A 9,444-nucleotide genomic window follows, 5' to 3' on the forward strand; every position below is an offset into this window, starting at 1 on the left:
TTTTACAAAAAAGGGGGAGCCCCCTGCGTGTTCAGTGAGAGTTCGGGGCAACACAAAAAATAAACACAGGGTTGTAACTCTCACTATCATATGACCAAACAATTTATGGTCTAGGTTAATATATTAATTTTTCCAAACAATGACTGTTCTGCCTCTTGAGAAGTCAGAAAAAAATACAAAAATTCCAAAGATAACAATTAGGGCAAACTACATGTATATATGTAGTCATACATATTGTTTATTAATGTAAACAAAAAAAGGGAAGTTTAAAATGTTTTCATTATACATTGAATTTAAGTAAAGAGTAATGGTTCTGAACAGTGCCATGAAAATGTGCACATAAGATATTCAGACAAAAACTTAAACAAAGGGAAAACAAAAGAGTGACCACTTAAATGGTTAATGTTTACAAACAGGATAATACAAGATGTAAATGCAGTAAAGGGTAAAGAAAAAAAGGAAAGAGATACTTTCATATTAAAGCAAACGAAATGCACAATTAAAATCAATGTTTGAAATGCTGAATCAGACTTTCTTGTGGACAAAGGTACCTATCCTTTGTATGTACTCATGATCAGCATTTGATCATGTTTTGAATAAAGCTGCCTACGTGTCAGTTTTTAAACTGTAGATAGATAATGCATACACAGATCCCCAGTTTTACAATCAACAACACATGGGCTGTGCTAAGGGCACGTTTCGGCTTGTGGCCATTAATGTTGGCATTGATTGAAGAGCCTTCCTCAGGGCAATTGGATCTGTAAGGGGTCCAAGAACAGGAAGCACAGTAAAGGTTTTTTAGTGTAAAAGAAGTAAGGCAGGTATGTGACAAAACACAATCCAATAAATGGATACTATAGGCCCAAATATGTAAACAGGAATTCCTATTTTTATAGAACATTGTGGGATAATGGTACTGATGATACTTTTAAAACCAAAAGATGAAAGGATTCTTGCTGCACTGTACTCACCCTGTATAGAACACAGGGCAGTGCAGAGATTTCAGCCTATGGGGTTTGGCGGTGGCAGATTCCTTTACAACCTGCGTCTGCAAAATTAGAGTCTTCGAGTAGGGACCCGGTTTCAGGAGCAATGTTTTGGCACACTGAAAGGGAGAAGGTGAAAAAAATTCCACCGTTGTTACTGAGAAAAATTTAGAATAGTGCAACCAATTTGAAAAACATGCAAAATTGCGAGAAAAAAGGGGGGGGACGGGTAGATTCCTAATTGATTCCTAAGTGATTACTAAATGGTCTATACCTTAAAGTTGTAGTGCTGGAGCCAGCAGTTTACTGTGGACCCAGGGCGCTCATGTAGTGCAGAAGTCGCTGTTTATGAGAGTGCTCGTGGTTGGAGCCGCCTTGTGAAATGCGGGTTGGTATAGCACTGGAAAGTAAAAAAAGGAGGAACGTTAAAAGAACATTAGTTTCTGGTAATTACTAGATGCGAGCAAGAGCATCTGGATATGCTAAGGTGTAGATACTCACTGCATCGAAGAACAATGCAGAGGGTAAGGGAGAGGAGCGGGTTGGTCGCATCTGCTTGTGAGCTGCGTGCGAGGCGTCCAGTTTGTCATGGAAACCGTGGGTTTTGTTGCTGACCCAGAATGCCGAGTGCTTGGGAGCTACCAATTCGCTGGATAGCCGGGGGTTGGTTACTGTGTGTGCCTTCCATGTGTTAACCTTGTGGTTAATGGAAAGATTAACATAGAATGGAATGGTAGCGGAAAAAGGAAAAGAAAAGAATCAGTGAGGAGGGATGCTACGTCCGGTGGGACCGGCCCATAGTGTTAGTTACAAAGTGGGACCAGTCCATCGATATAATGGAACGTTCCTCGCTCTGTTGAAAGCTGGCTCAGTGATTACAACCGATGCTCAGAATGATAGGGAGATGTAAAACCCAGCAGGAGTAGCCTGTTGCGTGCGGCAAAGGATGCCGAGATGAAAAGTTAAAGAGACGGTGGCGCACTGAACATTGAAGCAACCACGTAGCACAGAAGTAAAAAAACCATGACCGGAAGGATTAAGTTAGGAATAACCCGGTCGGATAGGGCAATAATGGAGGTGTATGGGGCGCACTGGACATTATAAGAATACATCATTGCGCAAGAGTCTATAAGTCATAAAGAAAAAAGAAAAAAGAAAAAAGGAAGTCCAATTGGAAATAATCAATTCAGGTAGGGCAAATATATTCTTCAATAAGGCCATGGTGGAATGAATTAACTCTATAAATCCATTGGGCCTCTTTCTGTAATAGACTCATTTTAAGGTTTGTGGAAGATGTAATGGTGTCTACCACCCACTATAAAATGTCGTCTGCTGTGTGTCTGTGTGCAAGATAATGTTTAACCAAGGGAGCACTCTCATGTTTACACCTTATACGAGAACGATGTTCGCAGATCCGGATGTGGACTGGTCTTTCTGTTTGTCCAACATATCTCAAGCCACATGGGCATTGTATAATGTAGATGGCATTTTTGGTTTTACAGTTTGTCATGCTTCTTAAATTCCAGTGTCTATCCTCAATGTTAAATTCTTTGATCTTTTTGGTAAACTTGCATGATGTGCAATTTCCACATGGGAAATGTCCTACAGGTGTTCTCAAGTTCCACAATCCCAGTCTCGGGGCAGGGTTTGAGAATTTGGAATGCACCAACTGGTCTCGCAGATTTTTGCCCCGCTTGTATGCGAAGCGTGGTGAGGGTTCATTGGGGAGGCACAGTTTTGCCATAGTCCAGTGTTTAGTTATGGACTTTCGAATCAATGGTGTGTGGGCGCCATGTGTAATAACACAGGTCGTTCTTGGTTCCTCATTTCTATTGGCATTTTTATCCAGCAGAAGTGTGTCCCTGTTAGAGAATCTAGCTCTTTTCCTTGATCTGGATATTACATGATGTGGATACCCTCTCTCGGTCAATCTATGATCGAGGTCATTGGCATGGGCATAGAAATCTTGAAGTTCGGTACAATTCCTTCTTATTCGCAGGTATTGGCCGAAGGGTAAATTCCCCCTAATGTGCCTAGGATGGTCACTGTTGAAATGCAAAAGAGTATTTCTATCGCTGGGCTTGCGGAATAGATTACATTTCAAGGAACCATTGTTGGCTTGAATTTTGAGGTCAAGGAAGCTAATCTCGGAATCATTGCACTCCATAGTGAATTGAATATTTTCGGTCAACCTCGTTGAGCCATTCCAAGAAATTATTCAGATCTGGTTTGGACCCTTTCCAGATACAGAGAATGTCGTCTATATATCTTTTCCAAATTTTGATGTGGTCTTTATAGGGATTCTTTGCAGATAGAATATTGTTTTTTTCAAAAACTGCCATGAATAATATGGCCAAACTGGGCGCAAAACTAGCCCCCATTGCTGTCCCTTTACATTGGAAATAAAACTGTCCATCAAATTCGAAATAGTTTTTGGATAGAGCAAGTGTAAGTAATTTTACAATAAAGTTTGCTGGTACTCTAGTTTGGACATCAGAGTTGGTCAGGTACCTGTGTATACACTCTGTAGCCAGTTCCTGAGGGATACTGGTATACAGTGAACAGATGTCTAAGGTCACTAAAAGGTGAGAAAGTGGAAGCATACTTATATAACATGCTTCTTTTGAGGTAGATATGTATAGGTGGCACTTGCCGCAATCTATCTAACTACTAAGCATAGCAAGCCGCACAATGTTCTTAGCTTTCTTGTGGTTCCAAGCATATGTACATGCGTAAACTGGTCGAATATCTTCATCATTCTCACAGCATAAGCTTCTTACATTTAACATCGTCCTTTCACTTTAAGTTCACAATGTCTCTTGTCCATGGCGTTTTGTCTCTTTACGTCATTCTCCTTCGTCATATCTTCTATATGTGGGTCATTCCGGGTTCTTGTGACGTCACCAATCGTTTTCCATTAAGACCTTTTGGGCTTCTTCAGGAACTGTACTCAGACGATCTTCATTTTGTTTCATTTGTTGATATGGTTTTCTCAATGGTTACCTTACTGTCCATGTTTTCCTTGGTATCAGTAATTCAATAGGTGATGTTCTTCTGATAGGTACTGGACAGAGCCCCACTACGGCTCTCTGATGGTTTATTTGCTCATCGTACATCACATACTTTGGCGTGAATGTTCCTGGTGCTTAAAAATGAACGGTTGGAGTGCGGGTTGTACTTGGGACCTCCTCTACAGTCCCCCCTCTGGGCGATTCATCAACCACTTTAATTTCTTCCTTTGTATCCATCTTCTTTGGTTCAGTTTCATCAATCATTTGATTCTGTAGTTTCGTCAGCATACCTATGGCTTCTGTTAGAGTTCCATTTTCTTCATCATGAGAAGTTGTAAATGTGCAACATGATTCTCCAATTTTTGCACAAACGCCACCATCCATAGCTGTGATCATGTTAAGTACATATCTGTTCTGAAGAGTCATCAGTCGGATCGCCCTTAACTCTTCCTTGATCGCCTCAAATCCTTTTATGGTCATGTTGATGCAGAAAAACTAGAGGTTTGAGTCAGAGGTTTCCCTGGCCAAAAGCGTGGCAGGTGGTCAACAGCGCCTTACAAAAGAGCTAGGTACCTGCTTGCTCGGAAAAGAAAATCACTGTATGGTACAAAAACAATAGAGATATTTATTTTTAACAGGAAGACATATTTACAGAGTTATCATGTGCCGTAGCACAAAACATATGCATACCAAAGTACATTTGTAGTCTGCATAATAGTGGGTTAGTACATATAGTGACAGTCTATTTCATATATTGTTTGAGATCACAATACATTGACATTGTTGACACATTGGTTGGTGTTTCGAGTTCGGTACTTTGGTGGCAAAGAGCAGTGGCTGATAGAAGTGGAGCAGTGCTGCAGTGTTGTACCGAAGTGTCTTCAGGACATAAGGTCGTGGCTGGACGGAGTTAAATGAGAAAGGCGTCATCCTATAGTAAGAGGGGAGACTGTGTTAAAACGGTGATCAGAGTTTTATGCCAACTAATGGTGAAACATGCAAGGTTGAGGACCTACCATGTCAAAGTTGGTAAACGCCGTGGCTAAGGTCTTGGTTTTGCCAGCTGCTGGAATATGCGTCTGGGGGGGGGGCAGTCTGCAAGAGTCAGATGCCTGAATCAAAGTAAAAGGAGTCAATAGATGACTAGTAACCGAGTGGTGATCAATAATACTCGAAAAAGGTGAATCTTAGTGACAAGGAGTGAAACAGATGACTAGTAAGGTGAAAAACGAGTGGTAATCAATAATACCTGAAAAAAGGTTGAAATGGCCGTGACTATGCCTTGGGTGCCGAAAAAATGGCAGGCCTACTGTGATTTCCAAAAGTGGCCCCGTGTACGGGTGGTGGCAATATTGGAAACTAGGTGGAAGATTTGTTTGGCAAGGTGTATCTGTGATTAATCAGGACGGAAATACAGAGTGATCAACCAATAATTGTGACCAAATGAGATGGGTGAACCATCCGATGCGGATGATGCAGTTTAAAAAGGATTGCGGTGGCATGTTGTTCATGGAACTAACATAACTGCAAACACAGGACCCTAAGGCCTGTGGAATTAGAGCTGTGTTACGGCCGTGAGTTTACCTGTGCCGGAATAGAAAGCTGTGTCACTGCAGTCAGAGGGGCGCATGATTGGCTGTGGGTCTCTGTATTATATCAGAACAAGGCTGCTGTTGGGCGCTGAGACTGCGCATGTGTCAAGGGGTAGTGTGAGAGTGATGACGGGATCTGGGAGGCCACTGTCTTGTCTCGCACTAAGTGGCTGTCATGTATTATGCCAGAGTGCGTGCAATGATAGTACCAGGAGAATTGTAGTGTGTTGACTTGCGCATGAGTGATGGTGCATATGTTGGTACCATATGTTGGTACCATATGTTGTTTCCCAAATGTTCTGTACTGTCCAAGTAGTCGTTTAGTTCACTGTCATCTCCTTGTATGCTTCTCTTGATTCTTAAGGTCTTCATGTAGTTTGCTATAACTACATCCTTGAATGCATCCATATGGCTTCTTCATGCTCGAGGATTCTCAGGTCTCCTGGTCCATGGTGCATGTCTCTTCATCTGCACCAATTGAGTAAGAAAAAGTCTGCCAATTCTTTCTTTTTCTTCTTTTATTTTCTGGGTTCTGGTTATGAACGACCATATTGATTCTGCTATCATCTGTGCCTGTGAGATTTTCTCTGGACTTGCCTTTGTCTCAATTAATGCTGTATCAGGGATGTTCATCAATGTGGTTTCCGCTGGTTTCCTCTCCAATTCCTTTTGTTTCTTCAATAGTTCATCTTTCTTCATTTGGCTTTTAACTTTTAACTGATCGTAGAGCTTCTCATTGTTGGTAATCCAACCTTCCCCTCTTCTTTGACCTGTGGTTCTGCAATTATGGACACTAGACCTGGTGTGTGTGGATTCATCGTTTGCATGTGTGTGGATGTCAGTAACCTTTTTGCATTCATACTTTGCCGACCCTGTCTCCAGCTTTCAATTTGCTTTTTACCATAAATGTGTGTGTGTCATTGCTAATCACATCCATCTCAGGTTGACTCATTCCGCTATCAGACCTCCTAGGGACTGGTATTACTATGTAAGGTCTGGGTGACTTCGTAGGTTTCATGCGTGCATCATTAGGTGGGTGCACTGGAATTGGAACAATTTGCACCAATAAAAAATGCAGTTTTAATCGTCCGTGACAGTAAAACAATAATTAATACAATGCATAAATACCTGATATCCCTATAGGAAGTTCCAGAAAAATACAAACGTCTCTCCTCCTGAGGGAGGACAAGGTTTCTGCATTGAATCCCCATCTCAATCATCAGTTGAAAAAATACTAACTTTTAATACACTCATAGAGCAATATTTCTGGCTTCTGCTGGTTCTGCTTGTGAGTTGCAGGTACTAAAAAATTGTCCCTCTTTGCCTGATCAATGGATTGTCTATTTTCTCTGAATATGGTTTCTTTTTCTACGTATGAGGAAATGTCAAAATCTAGTAATCCTTCAGCAAGTCTCTTTACTGTGCATGTTCTAAGTATACAAGTTCCCAATCAGTGCCTCTTATTTGCTTCACTCTAAAAGACATGTTCTTCCTGTTAGTATAACAAACGTGAAGTCTCTGGCAATACCCTCTTGATCTGTTCCTCGGATGATAGTTTAAAATCTTCTCAGATAGTTCTGTTGATGATTGGAAAGCTCTACTTGCATCACGATACTATGCAGGAGCATGCTCATCTGTGTAGAATTAGCTGGGTCTCTGATAAATGTGAGGACATCAACACCAGCAGGTCCCCCCACAAGTTCTGGAAAATCCTCAATTAGGTGAAAGAAAATGTTACTCGCTAATCGGCTATCTTCTGGTGACAGGGACATTTGTCCTGCCCTTGCTGAAGTTTTGAACTGTTTGGCCCTCACTCACTGTGAACTGTTTCTGCAATTTCGGTGTCTGTGGAGAGCAACTTGAATGACTATTCCGTTCAGGATTATACTTAAATGTTCTGTATTTGCTGGATCTCGAAGAAATGTCAAAATGTATGTGGTTCTTCCGACAAGATCTGGACAGTCTTCAATTAGGCGAAAGAACAGTACGTTGATAAGCCTATTCTCTTCTTCCTCTGCTTGGGACATTTGGTTTTTCCCCGCTGTATTCCTGAAGCAGGAGGAACTGTTCAGCATTTACAGTTAGCAGCCTCCTCATTGTCTTTTCGTTTTCAGGATCTTGAAGAAATTCCGTGATGCTGGTGAGTCTTCCCACCAGTGATGGGTATGATCTCAGTACTAGCTCGAAATAGATTAACTCATCCTTAGTGATGTCACTACTGTGGGATACCTTAAGTGATTCTGAACAAAGCCTCTGAGTTGAACGAATCTGGATACTGTATCTTCTTCCAATTTATGTCTCCTCTGTCAAAATTTGGCATACTTTTCCTTTCAAGGCTTCAGTGTGCCTCAGTCCAAAGATCAACGCCAACACACTATGCTGTGGTTTATAGGTGCACTTTCTTCTTCAACCTGCAACTAGGGTGCACAGAGTGTCCGTTTTTATGCCCTTATCCTCTTTGTTTTTTAGAGGAATGCCCAAAATGAAGCCACAACTTTTGCATAAAAGTTCCTTGTCTTTGCTTTGCTGCTGGTCATGCATCCTTCTTCCTTGTCATGGATCTTGTCTGCACGTGCTGTGGTTCTTCCCCGCCGTCTGTAGTCTCGATACGTTGGGGTGTGGGCAGGGGGCCTTCTCTGATGTATGGCTTGATGTCACCCAAAAAGATCCAAGCTCTTCTTCCTTATACCTTTTCTGCAGAGGGAGTAACGTCTTCCACTGTAAAGGGACCGTTAAACCTTGGCTCGTCCCACTTCCTTCTTGTGTGATTCCTCACCAGGACAGTGTCTCCAGGGAAGATTGATGGAACACATAGGCTCTGAGCTGTGTCTGCAGTAGTATCCCCTTCTGTGTTCTGTGCTGCCCTGCACCCTTTTCGTTGTTGCTGCAGCTGATCTGAAATTACAGTGAGACAGGATGTCATGCAATTCAAGAAATCTTGCATTTCAGACCCTAAGATTATGCTTGTTGGCTGGGCATCACATCTAGCCCTGTCTCCGGGTGTCAGGGGAGTGTGCATCGTCCTCCCTGTTGCCTTTTCATGCGGCGTAAAATGATGGTCAGAACCAAGCTGGTTTCTGAGTGCATACAGTGCCAGGGGAAGGCAGTGTAACCATCCCTTTCTTAGAGTAAGCTTCAGCTTAGCTTTCCTTTCCTTTAACAAGCCTTTGAGCTTCTCACGAATCCCATTACCTTGCAGGTGATACGCAGACGAGAACTTGTGCTTTATACCAAGCAACAAGCTAATCTGTTCAAAAACTTTGTTGACAAAGTGAGCTCCATTATCTGATCTCATGATTTCACATACTCCCCACCTGGGAAATACCTCTCTCACTAGAAATTTGGCTGCACAGGTAGAGTCTGGGTTTGTACATGGATCTGCTTCTATCCATCTAGAGAATGGACACACCACAACAATTAGTTACCTGTACCCGTTACATACTTGAATCATATTGATGTAATCGACATGCAGGTGCTGAAAAGGTCCATCTGGCCTCGGGATGACTTTTCTAATTACTTTTAGTGTGTGCCCAGCCGTTAACTGTCGGCAAATTATACAGTTCACCATAAAGAATGCAACGTGCTCTGCTAAGTTCGGTATAAACCAGTCTTCAGCGAGCGTTGCCGCAAGATTCTCTTTTTTCATGTGCGCTGGATAGTGCAACTGTTCCAATGCTAATTTTAACAGGGCTATGGACATTACTGGTTTACCAGTGCTGTCTTGTCGCCACAAGCTTTCGGAGGAGTTTAAAGAACACCCTTGCTGCTTCCAAAGATTCTTCTCCTCCTGTGGTGCCTCCCCTTGGAGTTCCATTAACTGCGTTTGCCCCATGTTATTGTAGCTTTTAGGTTCAC

General features: G+C 42.1%; 1 long non-coding RNA gene across 1 annotated transcript; it reads right to left on the minus strand.

Annotated features, from left to right (window-relative positions):
* Positions 1-679: 679 nt before the first annotated feature.
* On the minus strand, positions 680-1,389 carry LOC138510909 (uncharacterized). The gene is made up of 3 exons (XR_011280459.1): positions 1,261-1,389; positions 972-1,105; positions 680-758 (listed from the first exon to the last, which is right to left on the minus strand). It is a non-coding gene; the product is annotated as an uncharacterized lncRNA (long non-coding RNA).
* Positions 1,390-9,444: the final 8,055 nt, after the last annotated feature.

The sequence above is a fragment of the Ambystoma mexicanum genome, chromosome 6p (genome assembly GCF_040938575.1).
Source record: "Ambystoma mexicanum isolate Mex_15411 chromosome 6p, UKY_AmexF1_1, whole genome shotgun sequence".
Lineage (NCBI taxonomy): Eukaryota > Metazoa > Chordata > Amphibia > Caudata > Ambystomatidae > Ambystoma > Ambystoma mexicanum.